Raw genomic sequence first — 17708 nt, 5'->3', positions numbered from 1 at the left:
GGGACAGTATGCCCTTAGCAGCCTGAAAGGCCTCTGGTGTGGACGGTACCACCAGGTGCCGAGTGCCTCTGCCACTTCCCAGGGTGGTGAGTGGGTCTTAAAGTGGGCTCAACAGCTCAGTTGGAGTCAGAGCCTGGCCACCGTCCAGAAGGGAAGAGCTGCCCCACATTGGTCTTTGGTCTCCTCCGGCTCTCTCCTTCCCTTTACAGGATGTAGGAGAACACCCACTCCCAGACTTTCTTTGCTTTTTAGGTGGAACTGGGGATGGGGATAGGTGCCAGTCAGAGGTCAGTGCCGGCGGCACGCTCCGCACTGAGGCCGCAGTGCTTGGAGCAGAGTCCGATCTCGTCAGCTCCAAGGTTGGTGCTAGGGCTGACTCCATGAGGAGCGCTTGGAGATGAATGCCCTGCTCCTGTCTGGTCCACGGCCTGAAGCTCTTGCAAATGCAACACTTGTCACTCACGTGGGTTTCCCCTAAACATTTCAGGCAGCTTGTTTGGGGATCACTGACTGGCATGGATTTTTTTTGCAACAGTCACAAGGCATGCCCAATCCCTAGGCTGAGTCCTGTATGGGTCTAACTAACTATTTCTAACTTAACACTAAAGGAAGTGCTAACTATACAACTTTAAACAAATTCACTACTAGACACAATAGAGACAGCAAAGCTTGCTGAAGCAAGGAGACATTCCAGCACCGTCACTGGCAGTAAGAAGGAACTGAGGGAGCGGGGAGCCAGCAGCATCCCTTATACCGATGCATACACGCGCCAGTCCAGAGGGTGCCAAAGCCGGTCCCCTACGAATACCACTGAGGAAAAAACTTCAGGCACCGGTGCGTGTGATGAACACACACACCTACAATGAAATGGACATGAGCAATCACTCGAGAAAGAAACAGGTGATATATATTATTTAAAAATAGGGATTGATCACTGATCCTTCAGTCCTTGCTAAGGCAAAACACCACAGTAAAGTCAATGAGGAATTTGACTGAGTAAAGACTGAATATCTCATAGAAGTTAGATAGGGAAGAGACCTGAAGGTTATCCAATCCATTTCCCTGGAAGTATACGATTATTCTTGACAGTTTATTTTCTAGTGTTTTGTCCAGTCTATTTTTCAATGTCTTAAGTGATGGAGCTTCCAGCACTTCCCAAGGAAGTTTATTACAAGCCTAGTACATCTCAGTAATAGGAAAGTGTTCCTGTTATTTAGCCTAAATTCTCTCTCTCTCTCAGTTTCTGCTCTTTCTTGGCTTCGTTCCTCTGTACTTCCATATTTCACATACAATTCTTCTTCTTTCTTATTGTTTACTACTTTCACATATTTCTAGGCTTGTTGTAATCCCCCCACTCCACTGCCATCAGCCACCTAACCAAGTTAGATATTTAGTTTCTTGTAATGTTTTCCTCATAAATCACCTCTACCATTTCTGATAATTTTTGTTGCTCTTCTCTGAACTCCCCCTAACTGATCAATATTTTTTTAGTCAGATTGTAGCCAGAAATTAAGTCCAGACTCCAGGTGCAATTGTACCTGGGGCATATAGGGACCAATTCTGCAAAGCATCTACATGTGTACTGAAGTGCTTTGCAGAATAATTGCTTAAACAGGGCAGTTACAGCCCTAGGCTGGTTTTTTCACCTCTCTAGGCAAAAAAACCAGCAGCCAAAAAGGACTTTGGTCTCACCACCCCACTAACCACAAGTCACACAAGCAATTTCCTTAGACACTCCAGTCTCCCAGTCACCACCACAGTGCACTCGTCCTGGGGATTCACAAGGCGTATCTGCCTTCCTCTCCATGGGTCATTGTTTAGCTGATGGCCCTTTGGGCCATCCATACAGACCGCATAATCATAACCAGCAACCCCTAACTTGGTCTTAGACACCTTAGATGACCCCCTTTACCTAAGGTTTGGTGCCACTACAGGACCTTGGTTGCAACCCATGTTCTATATGGTCCCCATTTATATCAATAACGTCACAGGGATGAACTGCTATATCAGAGCAATTTGGAGAGACTATTAGTTCCTTGCTTTGTGACATGATGCCTGTGCATTTGAAGCCCTAAATCTATTACAAATTCTAAACTTATGTCTAACTTGCTGTTCACTCCGTATTGTAGGTGCACTGTAGCACTTAGGTGCTGATTCAGCAAGGTTTTTAAACACATGCCTAACTTTAAGCATGAGAGTGGTCCCATTGGCTTGAAGGGGACTACTTATGCTTAATATTAGACATGTGCTTAAATACCTTGCTGAATCATGGCTCAACAAAGATTTCTCCTGTCCCTTCCAGATTTTTCCCCCTCCCAGTCATATTATTTTGCAGTTTTGCAAGTCATATCTCATTTTGCTATTTTCTGTCTATGTTTCTAATTTGTCTATACCCCTCCAGAATCAGGCTCTTAGGGCCACACAAACACAAATCTTTGTCCCTGTGAGTAGTGACCTTGAAGTTAATAGGACTCCTTACAGGAGTGAGTTTGTGGGACTGTGCCCATAGTTTTTAGCAGGTGATTTACACTGTGGTTTTATGTTACCGAGGTTCATTAGAATGGATGTTTCTTTACAAGAATCTGAAGAAACTATTTATACCGTAAACCAATTGAAATGAGCAATGTGGCACCAATATTTGCATCTCTATTACCACAGTCTGATAAAGATAAATAAAATGTTTTTTTTTTATCTCTAACAAAGAGATGCCATTCTCTGTTAATTTATGTAGGTTGCAGTGTTTTTTATGTAAAAGCTTTTTTTACCTCTTAAAATTAATGATACATAATTTCTAGCTTTTTACAATCCTCTGGAGCCTTCAATTTATCAGGTCTAAGTAAAAACACATTGTAAAAATAGTTCATCTTCCAGATATGAAATTATTAAGAGATGTTCATTATACAAACTTAAGTATCTACAAGATATAATTCTCCTCATTTTTCTTGGGTTTAAATACTAAAATTACTTCTAACCATCATTTAGTCTCAGTGTCTAAAAATACATTTGAGAAATATCCATATTAGGGATGAGCAAAATGTTGCAGATAAAATAATCAACCTCACATATTTGTTGAAGAAAACCTGTACTTTTCTTTAGGTTCAAAATCTTAACTAATGAATTTGTGTAAGAGCCTGATTCTGTCACAACCAGAGAGTAGCTCTTACTTATTTGAGCAGTCTCAAATAAGCAAAGCCTAAAATGGCTGTTCAACAGGAATGTCAGAATCATACCCAACGTTTTTACATTCTTGTACTTACTGATTTCAACCAGAAGCTACCAAAATACCACAAAAATCACTATTCTGATAGTATTTCAAATGGAGACAAAATCATGGAGTGTGTAGCAGAGTGGCTACCCGCTCCTGCCCTTTGGGGGGAGGAGTGTGTGGTGTAATGGATAGGACTTTAGATCACAAGTCCATGGTTGTAATTCAACCTATGCTGCCCTTTGGGGCTTTAAAACAGCCCTGGGAAGGGGCTTTTGGCTGGGCTGATTGGGAAAGTGGCTGCAGCTGGGGCCACGCCCCAAACAGAGCTACAGGGCCTTATAAGTAGGCCAGGGAGGTTAGAATGGAAAAACAGTCTCTCTCTGTTTCTAGAGGGAGATGGGCCTGGCTGCTGGGAACTGAGACAAAGTACCTAGAGTGGAGCAGGGCTGGGGAAAGGTAGAGGAGCTGGGGAGCTCCTGCCTGGAAAACCCCAGGCTGCAGCCTAGCATAGGGCAAAAGGTACTGGGGGTTGCAGGGGGCAACCTAGGGGTAGGCCAAGGCAGCAGGTCCAAACCCCCTTTGCCGATGATGAGTGCTGGCTACTGCAGTCTGCCCCAGCGAACGGGGGCTAGACAGAGACTGGGCAGTAGCCACTACTGAGGCGAAGTGGGGATAGTAGGGTGGGGGTTCCCCTGGGACGGGGAAACCCAGTTAAGAGTTAAAGGGGCACTGGGGTCCTGGGAGGGACACGGGGCCAGTAGCAAACAGGTGGATCACTGGCCTGCAGAGGGCGCTCCGGGGCTGGAAAGAGCTAATTCCCAGAGTCACCAGCAGGAGGCGCCGCAGGGGATGAGTCCGACCCGTTACACGTGGTGGAGAATGCGGGCAGGAGCGGTCCGCCCCTGATACAAGGGGCCCGGGCAAAGACAGTGGAACTAATGCCTGGACATTAAGAAGGTGGAGAAACTGAGGCGGGGGTGATGGATCCCTGTTACACCGGGGTCTTTTTCGCTGAGACTCCGGGTGTTGTCCATGGGTGGGGTTTGGAGTCAGCACCCCAGTGGAAGGGGACTGATAACCTACAGGGACTGTGGGAGGCGCAATGGGCCCTCCAAGGACAGATGGCCCAGCTGGTGGAGGAACAGCGGGCCTTGCGGAAACTCCTGCGGCAGGTGTTCAGGAGGAACCGCCAAGGGAGGAGCCCGGCTCTAGGGCCAGGAGGCCTAGGACAGAACTAAGGACTTGTTTCATCTGTGCCAGGAGCGGGCACATAAAACGGGACTGTCCCTATGGGGCTGGGGGCAGGGTGCCTCACCCCAGATTGGGACAGCACCCAGTCCCTCAGACAGCGCGCTGGGTAAGGGAACCCTGGCGGCTGTGGGCGTGTTGGGCCTGTGGGAGGTGGGGCCACCTTTGGCAGGACTGCCTGGCCCCAAGGAACACGACCCAGGGCAACCCAGGACGGGTTGGACCAGGGAGGGACAATGGGAAGAAGCAGGAGGCCCAGGCAACACGGAGGCGGGGAGCCTGTTGGCATTGCCGGGAGCTGGGCCACCTGAGGAAAGACTGCCCCCTAGTGGGGAGGGCAACACAGCTGGAGGCAGCCGAGAGAGTGGCTGACCGGCCAGTGGGCCACCCAGGGGAGGTGGTGAAGACCACAACTGGGATGGTGGGGACCCTGCGAGAGGGTAAGACCCAGACCATCGCCAGGGAGGTCATGGACAAGGAGACCCAAATGGACTGGGCCCAGCAGGAGGCCGGGACCCAGGTGGGGGTGGACAAGGTGACTGTAGGAACCCAGACCCTGAGTGTGGAGGGTCAGGAAGACTGCCTGGGGGACCAGGATCTGCGGGCCCGGCAGACAGCACAGGCAGAGCTCCAAAAAGCCCGCCAGGAGAAAGCAGCCCTGGTCTTCAAACTGAGAGACAGTGAAGAGAAGCAGGCGCGGCTGGCAGGACACCTCCGGGTCGCACAGGCCAGAAGGCCCCTTGATTCCCCAGGGTGGGGGTTTTGAGGGGGGAGGTGTATAGCGGGGTGGCTACCCGCTCCTGCCCTTTGGGGCTTTAAAACAGCCCTGGGAAGGGGCGTTTGGCTGGGCTGATTGGGGAAGTGGCTGCAGCTGGGGCCACGCCCCAAACAGAGCTACAGGGCCTTATAAGTAGGCCAGGGAGGCCAGAATGGAAAAACAGTCTCTCTCTGTTTCTAGAGGGAGATGGGCCTGGCTGCTGGGAACTGAGACAAAGTACCTAGAGTGGAGCAGGGCTGGGGAAAGGTAGAGGAGCTGGGGAGCTCCTGCCTGGAAAACCCCAGGCTGCAGCCTAGCATAGGGCAAAAGGTACTGGGGGTTGCAGGGGGCAACCTAGGGGTAGGCCAAGGCAGCAGGTCCAAACCCCCTTTGCCGATGATGAGTGCTGGCTACTGCAGTCTGCCCCAGCGAACGGGGGCTAGATAGAGACTGGGCAGTAGCCACTACTGAGGCGAAGTGGGGATAGTAGGGTGGGGGTTCCCCTGGGATGGGGAAACCCAGTTAAGAGTTAAAGGGGCACTGGGGTCCTGGGAGGGACACGGGGCCAGTAGCAAACAGGTGGATCATCGGCCTGCAGAGGGCGCTCCAGGGCTGGAAAGAGCTAATTCCCAGAGTCACCAGCAGGAGGCGCTGCAGGGGGTGAGTCCGACCCGTTACAGAGTGCTTAAAATTTTATGAGAACGCTTGTCTCCATGGGATCTTAGGCAAATTTTCAACTGTACACTTCTCTGAAATTCCTCTGGATAAGAAAGAGAGAGGGAAGGTTGCTACAAGAGGTGTGCTGAAAACAAAAGCACTTTAAAATATAACGGGTTTGTGCTACTGAGTAAACATTTGCCTAAATGGGGCAGAGTTACAGGCCCTGACAACAGAAGGTCCAATCCTGCAAAAAATTAACAAGCGTAAGTGCCCTAGTTCAATTTCCATGGAAGCCAATGGAAGCTTTTTCAAGTACTTCAGTGGGTACTGGATCAAGCTCATTGTGCTTACAACTAAGAGTACTCTCACTCAGGCAGCCAGCACCACAGCTGAGGGTTCTGGAGTTAAGTCAGTCCATTCACTAGACCTAAAAGGACCTCCAAGCCTTGTCTCCTCAACATTGAGAGCAGCAGCAACAGCAGCAGGCGAGAGAAGCTGTTAATTTAAAGCTTTCCAACATCATTCACTCAACTCTGACACTTGGAATCGGGATTCCTCCCCCAACCCCTCCGCCCTTATTGTTTTGCTATGGAATTGTTGAGTTCTCCTTCATCTTGCCTTTCTCCTACCACTGCAACCCTTCAGAAGCCTAGCCTCACTCAGTCTGTCCCTTAGCAGTATACCTCACCTGAACTATGGTCTTGATGCAGGAATTACTGAGTGAACATTTATAATGGTATTATGCAGGTCCGACTAGATAATTGACCAAGATAATTGGCCAAGTTTGTAAAGGTTATTACACTCAACATGACAGCATTTCTCTGTTTGTCTGTCTGTATGTAATGTAATAACTTTTTGAATGACATCTGATCAATTCCAAAAGTTCAGGGAAAGTTCTAGGCATAATGGCCAAAACTGTATTGATTTTGTGGAAAATCAGAAAACTGAAAGGGGAAAAATGAGGGACACATGGAACCCCTGCCATTCTGTGAGCACAGCCACAGCTACAAGTACCTCTGCAGTTGTCTATAGACTGGTTGATGGCTCCCATTAACATGGGGGTCTACACACAACCCCAGGTACAGTGGTAGATTGAGTGACCCTCGTATAGGGGAGAAGGGAACACACACAGCCTCTGGCATGGTGAAAGAATGGGGGACCCTGGTATAGGGGAGTGGGAAATAGTAGAGCATGGGGACACATCCAGAGCCCCAGCCATGAGAGGATAATGGGGGACTTTAGAATGGAAGTTCACACAGCTTGGCAACAAAATAGAGCCCCAATCCTGATTTTTACCTCTGGGTGCTACAACAATGTAAATAATAGAAATAATCATTTAAAATTTGAGAGAGAGAGAGATTTCAGTCTGTCTGAGCAGTTGCTTAAAGGACCAGCACCAGACGGAGGGGGGGTAGAGGAGGAGGAGGGAAGCCTATCATTAATATCTCTTCAAAAAGGCTGGTTTATTCTGCCTCTAGTATTTTGGTGGGGGTGGGGAAAGAAATATCTAGTTTTTTAATGATTATTTTTACACAATTTAAGGTAATTAAAACCAACAAACACGACAACCTTTAGCTTACTGACATGCTCAGTTTAAAAAAAGAAGTTTCAATGTCAACATGAATAGTAATGAGATACCACCCACTGTCTCATAGAGGTGGGGAAATTCAATAACTTCATGGCAGGGAGACAAGCAAAGCCAATATGGGAAGTTTTTATTTTCTCAGTGCACACAGAAGCTGTATTCTAATGTCTCATGAAGGTGTGAGGGGATGCAATAGTGGCAAGCATATCCATCAAGATCTCACACAGCTCAGTAGGCACACTTATTCAGTAAAGACAAGGTGATCTTCTAAATTGTATTTCTGTGACTAAATGTAGTGGGGTGGTGACCCGCTGACAGGGTTGGAACCAGCTCTCAGATTTGGCTGGCAGGCTGGGAGACCAGCCTAGGCTGAGTGGGGAAACAGCTGCAGCCAAACGGACTCAGCTGGCCCTATAAAGGGACTGCTGGGCTGAAGAAGTCTCAGTCTCTCTCTGCGTTCAGAGAGAGAAGGGCCTGGCTGCTGGAAGCTGAGAGAGTACCTGGGGGAAATAGGGCAAGGGAGCTGTAGCGTTTCGCCTGGTAAAACCTCCAGGCTGTGGCCTAGTGTAAGGCCAGACAGGTACTGGGGCTACAGAGGGGTAGCCACAGGCAGCAGGTCCAAACCCCTTTGCCTGTGATGAGTGGCTCATACTGCAATGAATGAAATCTCTAGCAGCCACTGAGGACTGTAAGAGTAGTAAAGCCTTTTGCAAGTTTCCAGAAGTCTATCAGTATTGGAAAATAAAACAGACAGCAAGATGCATAACGACAATGATGTGGTGAATAGAGGCTCTCGACAGCGGTCAAGAGACACACAGTAGAAGTTGTGATGGAGAATGCCGCGCTGTTGCTGCTATGATACTCCTCAAAGAAGCAAGTATTTTTCTGTTTGTCCTTACCAATACCATCCAGGAAAAGGACCCCAAAAGAGCCCAGAATATTAATTCCCAGAACTAAAACTTGTACAGTGCCAGAACAAGTTTAGTACTGCTTCTCTCCATTTCACACACACACAAAGCTACCACTCTTCTATGTTCTCACAATCCATGACCTTAGAGTTCAGGAGGACTCAAAAAAGGGACTGGACATTTACATTGACAAGTACATCCAGAATTAAGATTCATAGATTTTAAGGCCAGAAGGAACTATTAGATCGTCTAGTCTGATCTCCTGCATAACACAGTCCATAGAAATTCCCCTAGTAATTCTTGTATCAAGCCCACAACTTCTGTTTAGTTATTACAGCAAAAATTAAACAAAAACAAAGCAAATCCAGAGTCCCAGAAGGAATCAACTCTCATGCTCCAGGAGAATAAGCCAACCATTAACTAATAGGGTAAGAAGAAACTCTCCTTGTGTTCATATTGTTCTGTAACAAGCTAGTGCCATGTTTCTTGGACCTCTCTCTTAAGCAGGTGGTACTGGCTACTGTCAGAGACAGGACACCATACTAGATGGACCAAAGATCTGCACGGCAATTCCTATAACTCTCCCTGATGTTTGGGTCACTTTTTTCTGTGCTAAAATGTCATGTAAATAAATCAGGGAAGCAAAAAGATAGGTAATCTGATACGACAGCTATGATGAAATGAGGTATATTCAGTACCACCATCCTAATCAAATATTGACCTATGTTTCTCCAGAGTACAGCATAGCAGAGATGGAACTTAAAAGGAAAAAGCAGCAACCAGGGAAGAATTCCTCCTGATTTGCTGTGGAACTGTACAAGTTCAAAGCATATAGCTATATCAGCCTGATGGTACCAAGCACCAGCACTGTTACTATTTTATCAACACTACTGAAAGTCACCAGGCAAGAACTCTATAAGACAACTTTCCTTATACAAGGTTTTCCAATAAGGCAGGTAAGTGTTATTACCCATATAATTATTAAACAACCCAATCTATTAACTGAAAAGCAGCAGAAGCTATTGTCCTGGATTTGCAGCCATAGGTTAGCATACAGGATATTGGCTTCCAAAAGGCTATTACAGCTTATTGAGCCATGCTATTCCTATTAGCAAGAAAATTCTTCTCCAATATTGCTGTGCCTCAAAATGATTATTTCTTATTGATCAAAGGAAGGCATACTGCCAGGCAGCCAGAGAGAAAAGTTGTATATTTTAGCATTTGAATGTGGATAAACAACAAAATGATTGTATAACACTGTCTAATAGCAGACTGTTTGTTAGCTTTGAGCTTGAAGGCAGGGTAAGGAGGTTCTTACTTCTAGCATAGTTTCTGAGACTGCTATCAGCATATCAGCCACAGCCACTACACTGGAACTGCAGCAGCATCAATAGCAGGTAATGGCTGTTCTTGAAGTAGACCATTTCACACAAAAGAACACTTTAAGAAGATTTGAAAGCAGATGGAATATCTGGCTAATGTTTGGATTGCATTATGACTGTTGTCAGACTGGTACCAGTGTGGTGCTCTACTTTCTCCTTGTTGATATCACTCGGCTGCGTGCGTGAGTTCCCTCTGTGTGCTGCCCCAGCTCTGCGCAGATAGCTGACTTAGCAGACCCGACGAGAACCCCCAATAACCACAGAGTCCAGTAAGATGCAGAGTCACGTCGACTAGGTTTATTGCGACCTCGGACACAATGGCAGTTCCCTGTAGGTTTCTTAGCCTAACTCAGGGCATACTACGAGAAAGTGCCTTTTGGCAATGGACCCAGCTCAGTCAGTGGCGGGAGTTTCCACTGCCCCCTCGGCTGGACAAAAGGCACTGCCCCAGGGATGCATTCTTATACACTGGTACAAACAAGTTACACATCACACCTGACGTATTGAGGTGCAACCTCTCTACGTAGCAAGTTACAACCTTTCTACGTATTAAGGTACCGCCTTCTACCTTGTACATGTTGGTTCGAACAAAACAACTCTATCCATCATTTTACCCTTTTGCCCCTGTCATTGGGATGGGTCGGCCTGTCCATCTATGAAATGTTTCAGTATAGTGTGTTCTAATGCTGTGTTTATACTTTAATATGCTAGGTGAATATGTGTTTTTGCAGCCTCAGCCCTTTCCGTGCCAGCTTCTGTGAGCAGGGCCTACCTCTGGCTCACAGCTTAACTTTGCTTTATGTTAGCAAAGTCTTGACCATTACTTTAGTTTAGGCCTCAGGCCTCTAATACCAAGGTTTATATCTCAGGGCCTCCTCTTACTACAATGACTTCTTCACTGAAGATAATAGTAGCAATATTAGAAAACCACTCAAGGACTGTGTGTTCATTCATATTCATTTTTTCACCCACTGTCTTAATTAGATAGTATGAGGTTTCTACTAGCCAACATTTTACAGTTGGTTTCCAGAGGCTACTCTTCCAATAAAACTACAGGCCTGAGGGCCACGAGGATGTTTGTGCAATATGCCACTGTAGCACTAAGGATTAATCTGCTTGCTTGCATAGATAAATATTTTTATAAGTTTAATTATTTGATGTATTGTAATAGGTTTACAGATTTATATTAAAAAGAAGTTTGGCTGTAATGCAAGAGACCTACAGGCCAAAAACCTATATGTTAAGCTAAAGCAAAGCTATCATATTTATAGTGGGCCCTTTTGTCCAGAAAGTAAAGTTGACCTTCATTTTGTTCCCTAAAGAGATAAAGTACCCACGGCTATGTCTTTACCTAGACCAAGGATCGGCAACCTTTGGCACGCGGCTCGCCAGGGTAAGCAGAGTTCACCGTTCCAGGCCAATGGGGGCTGCGGGAAGCGGCGCAGGCCGAGGGATGTGCTGGCTGCCGCTTCTCGCAGCTCCCATTGTCCTGGAGTGATGAATCGCGGCCAGTGGGAGCCGCGATCAGCCGAACCTGCAGACACGGAAGGTAAACAAACCGGCCCGGCCCGCCAGGGTGCTTACCCTGGTGAGCCACGTGCCAAAGGTTGCGGATCCCTGACCTAGACCAATAGACAATGAAGAATGGTATAGGGGATGTTTTAAAGTTGTACCCACAGACTTAACAACTACACCACAACTGCGCACGTACCTGTCATCTATACACATATACATACTATGGGGTAAGTGTGCCCTAACATTTCTGAGGGGGAGGAATGAAATTTGGGCATAAGAGGAAGGATTTCTGGTACTTATGCCCTATAGAGAGGTGACTCACCTCGCTCGATTATCTTCATTATCTTCATCTTCAACTACGTACCGATGCTATCCATCTACGACAGCTACTAACTATAATAGGCCGTACTTATTTTCTTTTCAAACTTTAAGTTCCAAAGTGACTAGGCCAAGCTTCAGAGTAGCAGCCGTGTTAGTCTGTATCCGCAAAAAAAAACAGGAGTACTTGTGGCACCTTAAAGACTAAAATAAAATTTTTTGCTAAAATAAATTTGTTAGTCTTTAAGGTGCCACAAGTACTCCTGTTTTTTTTAGGCCAAGCTTGGTTTCCCTAAACTTTATTCTCAGTTTGTGTATTAGGTTTTATTTTGGGTAAGTTAGAGAATAAATTCTAAAGCAGCTTTGACAGCTCTTCGCATTAGTTACCTCTGCACACCTCTACAAGAGGTGTGAAACCGGAACCGCCAGAGGCGAGGTCCTGTGTCTTTCAACACCAGGTTATCTAAACAGGGTGTGAGTATTAACCAAAATTTTGCAGCACATAATATTGTATTACCATATGTATCTCTTAAATAACAGTAATACAATTGTAATTTTGTAACTCTATTTTACCATTTGCTTACTATTTCATTGATTTTAATAAGTCTTTATGACTATACTTGTCTGAGTGTGAGCTTCCTGTCATACCCCCAAGGGTCCCTTATAAATTCTGTGGAGCCTGATTCAGGACAAGAAATTTTATCTTCTGATCAAACAGATTGGCAAGCCTAAACCCATACTAATTAATATTATTATTATTAATAATTAAAATAAAATAAAATTAAGTTGATAAATTAAATTAACATTACCCACACACCCCCAGATCAGGTTACACCACTTACCACCCCCCTTCCCTACCCGCTAGCTCAAATATGCTTCCAAGCCCTCCCCCGTCTCTCCAAACAGAACTGTAGATGGGAACTGTAATTTTTAAAATAAGCCACTTCTTTCAGCTCTCAGCTGAAATAGTGATGCAGGTAGGGGACCACGTGCACTGCAGGAATCCATCATAAGTGGCTCGCAAGATCTCGCTCTCATAAGAGCTATGTTGAAAGGGATCCTGAAAGAGTAGAAGGAGGCTGTAGACACTGCAGAGGCATAGGATATCTGCAGGTTTATGAACTAGAATCCCTGACTAGATCTGCAGAAGTCAGGTCAAACCCTGCTCACCTGATTAAAAAATTCCAGGCAAACTTGAAGCTTTGTTGCTTGCTTGCGGAAGTAGCCTGCCTCGGGGAATACTCCAGCTCTAAGAAATGTGTCTTAATTTTCTGTTTAAAACTCTGGTCAGCCTATCTCAGACTCACTCATCTATCTTCACTGCATAAACATCAGTAATTCTGGGATTTGCACTGATTCCAAGAAACTGCCGAGCTGATAATTAATTGAGTCTGCCATTCCTCACTTACATAGGGCAGATGGTTTATGTCAAAATGTTAATTTTCAGGTTTTTGGTTTTGTATTTTTTTAAGCCTGGGTTTTTTAAAAATTCTCAAATGCATCTGAGTCCAAGTAACTTAGTTACTTAGTTAATTCTGATAGCATCTGGATGTCTGGGCTTTTACCCAAACTGAACTAACGTCTGAAGCCAGGTTGCTAGATGGCTAAAAGGATTGATAAATAAACATATGATCTTTCACCTCTAAATTATCAGTTAAAATCTAGACCAGGGAGGAAGTGACTAAAAATAATTACTATCTGAAAATGGTTTGGTGACCAGTATGAATTGAGTTTCTGCTCTCAATCTAGTTTCTAGTGGACTGGTCTCTACCTGATAAAAACCCACCACAGCAGAAAAGTCAAGTACTGAATGGGCATGGAGGACCAGATCCCCAGATACTGTAACTCAACATAACTTCATGGAGCTACACTGATTTACAGCAGGTGAGGATCTGGCTCCGAGACTGAATACCGTTTCATTCCTCCAAGGTCAGGGTGAGACATTTGGACAAGACAAGGTGGGAAGCTTACAGTTCCCACTGCTGTTTGTGTTCCTTAAATCATAAGAATTCATTTTTCTCAGGATACCTATCTTGCACCTTTTACAAGCATTACATAAACTTTTTAAAAAATCAATATACCTTTTTGAAAAAACTGTAGACCATTTGAGATGCATGCTTCATTACATCATCTACTACATGCCCATAGGAGAGAGAGTGGCAAACTTTCCCACAGTCTGAAATCCCAAACTGTTTGGTAAGAAGGACATCATCATGAGTAAACCTGGAATCTCCTCTTATGATTAGTGTTTCTTGACTCATACTAAAGACTCTCCACTTTCAAGATTCTGCTATTGGTACGCTAGATTCAATTATTAATTTTCAGACTGTAGTTAGATGCCCTTTACTACTTTTAAGTAAATGTTTTTTAAAGTAACTATTTAAAGAAATTTGTCTTGTCTTAGTCCTCACTTCCATGATGCAGTTTATCCATTTTGGTAATCTAAAAGGTGGAGATACTATGTCAAACATGATTATACATTGTACAGTATCCCGTTAAGTTGAAACTCACTTGTTTTGGATTCAGAACACTAACATAGCCTGACACTATTGTCATGGCAATAAGTCCCATAGTTCTCACTCTGACATTCTAATGAACAACTCTATCATTCAATTGCTATTCTGTGAATACTATAACAGCATCTTAAGCATTTTAATAAAAGTGGTGGTTCTGTTCTGTAGCATGAAGCCCTTTACAATTCTCAGATACAGGTAGAGAAAAGAGATTCTCTAATACCGTCCAAATGCTGAAAGGGATTGGGGATAAGAGGGCGTATTTGTCTGCCAATGCCTCTCTAAATTAATCTTGCTAGAGAAGGACCTACTTGTCCACATTGTTTCAGGTGGTGCCAGTTCAAAACACTAAGCAGTAGTGGGAGTAATATTAGTGTGTGTGCATGGGGGCGGGTATTAAGACAAATTAATATCACACTCTGATTTGAAGTATATTGTAAAAAGAAAATCAATAAAGTTAGCATATATAAAACTAGTGATTAATATTCATGACATAAGTGTATACATAACCTGTATGAGGAAAACTTCAGGATTACTGATTTTTATGTGTGAGATTTGTAACTCTTGTCCAGCTACATGGTGGCGGGATGAAAAGGGTGGAGAATGGGCAAGGGTAGGTAGAACAACAAAAACAAACAAACAAATGCATAAAAACTCCAGCCACTTTCTGAGGTACATAAGTTGAAATTGCTGCTGGAACAAATGGCAGATAAACAATTCATCTATTCTATTTGGATAGACAATCACATTTAAAATGATCTTTGGCTAGGCAGTGGTAAACTATCACATGGAGCAATTACCTTGTTGTTCTGTCACTGAAAATATTTGATGTCCATTTTGTATTAAAACAGATTGTTTCAACGTGCAAAGACTGAGCATGAGGGAACTGTCTACTCCCAGGCGCCGTATGAGACTCCCCAGCGCACTAATAGAATATGGAATGTGACACAACAAGATAATTAGGAAGTCGAGGAAAGCTTCTGTACAAAAAAATGTTATGTACTTAAGGAGTTTATTTACAACATTCATAATTTTATTTTGCTACCCCCAAACAATGCAGACATGTTCAAAAATCTGAAAGTTCTCCTTTGTACAGATATGTAGGCTGTGCTCAACTATGATGTTTACATAATTCAGATTGCAAATTTCTTAGAGTTTGCCCACTGAAATCAGAATGGCTGTTCTATAACTGTTAGCACTTCATTATAAACGAAGGTTTCCATAAACCCTGTCTGAAAAAAAATATATAGCCCATTGCGTGGGTCAAAAGTTTCCTTTCTGTTCTAGGGAAATTCCCAGTCACAGTAGAAAAAAATCTGCTGCAAGTCATTGTGTACTAATCTATAATTAGCATAGGAGGATTCAGCCATGTTATTTCATTATGAATTCTGCCAGTCCACTTCCTTTCTCATATTACCGATCTTTAAGATTAGACAGAATTGCACAGAAAAAAGCTGGGAGAAATTTCCACCCTAACCTTCTCAGGTGGCTCATGAATAGGAACGGTATGAAATCAAGAAATGGAGAGAAGGAATGAAAATTGTGAGGTACTACTTCGTTACTTATTTATTTGTACGGCAGCACCACATTTAGGACCAGACTCCTATTGTGTAAGGCAATGTACAAATGCACAATAAGACATTTCCTGCCCCGAAGATTACTGGGGAAAAAATTAAAAATTACCTAAATCACTTAGGCTGTTAGATCCCATAGACATTTACTCATAGTAACTCATCTAATTTAAGATAATATTCAACAAGCGTGACAAAAAATTGGAAGGAATAGGGAAGAAGGCAAATAGTAACTCTAGTAAATTCACATGGTTACCTTGTCCTCTGCTGTTATTTGCTAGCTAAATTCCAGCTATACACCTGATCCTGCACCTGTGAAGTTAATGGAAGTTTAAATATTTACTTCAGTGAGAGGAGGATCAAGCCCAAAGTCCACAAAGAGAGACAGTCTACCTGCTCTTACTTTCGGTGCCTGGACCAGGACTCAGCATGGCCAGGCAAAGTCCAGAGTTACAACTGCAGGCAAAGTCCTGCTCAACCGCAGGCTGGAGCATGCTCATTGTGGCCAGAATCTTCAGGGAATTTATCTATTATGGTTTAACAATTGTCCCCTGAGCATGTGCAAATTGTGATTTTTCAAAGATTTATAACTGGACCAAATTTAGAAAGATTTTCATGAGGACAGCAAAAGGCACATCCCTGATAAAAGCCAATCCCCTGCCAAATTTCAAGTCCAAAATCCAAAGCATGGGGGCATGAGAGATGATCAAAGAAAAAAATCGCCAGACTTTCTTTTAACGTGGGCAAAACAAGGTATCGTTCCCTCGTCTTGTTCTCAAAAATGGCTGATCTGTTTTGGCTGAAAATTTCTAAATATGTTCAGCTTGATGCAGATCACCAGCATGAGAAATTTCAGCCCAAATGTTTCAAGTATGGCAAACTCATAAGCAACTGAAAACAAGACCTTATAATGGGAAGTTTCAGCAACCTTAATACTAGGTGGTGCTATCAGAGCCAACTGAGGGCTGGTCTACACTACGGGGGGAAATCGATCTAAGATACGCAACTTCAGCTACGTGAATAACGTAGCTGAAGTCGAATTATCTTATATCGAATTACCTACCGTCCTCACGGTGCGGGATCGACGTCCGTGGCTCCCCATGTCGACTCCACTACCGCCGTTCAGGTTGCTGGAGTGCCGGAGTCGACAGGAGCTCATTCGGGGATTGATGAGACGCGATATATCGATCCCCGAGAAATCGATTGCTACCCGCCGATACGGCGGGTAGTGAAGACATAGCCTAATACTGCATCTGTCTTCAGAGCAGTTGGCACATACAATAGAACCTCAGAGTTACAAACACTCGGGAATGGAGGTTGTTTGCTATGGTTGTTCTTTCAAAAGTTTACAACTGAACAATGACTTAATACAGCTTTGAACCCTTAGTATCCAGAAGGAAAAAGGCTGCTTTTAGCCATCTTAATTTAAATTAAACAACCACAGAAACAGTTTCCTTACCTTGTCAATTTTTTTTAAACTTTCCCTTTATTTTAGTAGTTTATTTTTAACACATTACTCTACTGCCTTCTCCCCCCCGCCTCTCCCCCCCTTTTTTTTTTGGTCTCTGCTGCTGCCTGATTGCGTACTTCTGGTTCCAAATGAAGAGTGTGTTTGACCTGTCAGTTTGTAGCTCTGGTGTTCATAACTCTGAGATTCTACTGTAGTATGTACACAGGGCAAACATTTCAGTGTGAGGCAGAATAAGTGTTAGAAAAAAGGGGAGACACAAACAGGGAAAGGAAGCAAATTTTCTTAATCTGAATGCTCCTTTTCTTGTAAGTATGATTTTGTCTCAATAGGGTGCTGTTCTTTTCTGCAGAATACTGGAACAGTTTCAGATCTGTCCATGTGGGGCTACCTAGCACTAACAACCCACTTACAGAATTTTTCTCCATAAAAATTGCCCAAAGCTGTAAGACTAACATATATAGCATGCTAATTAAACAAATTTACTAACAGAAAATAAGGTGTGTGTTTGGAACCAGATCTTTCTCATTTTATTACATTTCCAGGGAGAATCCAGACTCTCTCTTTAGAAAAAA

General features: G+C 44.1%; 1 protein-coding gene across 21 annotated transcripts in view; it reads right to left on the bottom strand.

Moving 5' to 3' along the window:
- Positions 1-17708, bottom strand: part of WASF1 (WASP family member 1) — a 189569-nt gene that overhangs the window by 83430 nt on the left and 88431 nt on the right. For 10 of the 21 annotated variants that reach the window (XM_039528355.1, XM_039528344.1, XM_039528357.1 and 7 more), the window contains 2 exons: positions 15922-15977; positions 14895-15019 (listed from right to left, as the gene is read on the bottom strand). The exons of the other annotated variants lie outside the window; for them this stretch is intronic. The gene's annotated coding sequence lies outside the window, so the exon portion shown is untranslated. The remainder of the gene's footprint in view (positions 1-14894; positions 15020-15921; positions 15978-17708) is intronic. 21 annotated transcript variants of the gene reach the window in all.

The sequence above is a fragment of the Mauremys reevesii genome, linkage group 3 (genome assembly GCF_016161935.1).
Source record: "Mauremys reevesii isolate NIE-2019 linkage group 3, ASM1616193v1, whole genome shotgun sequence".
Lineage (NCBI taxonomy): Eukaryota > Metazoa > Chordata > Testudines > Geoemydidae > Mauremys > Mauremys reevesii.
Note: the sequence above shows the minus strand (reverse complement) of the source record. Positions and strands in the feature narration are given on the sequence as shown.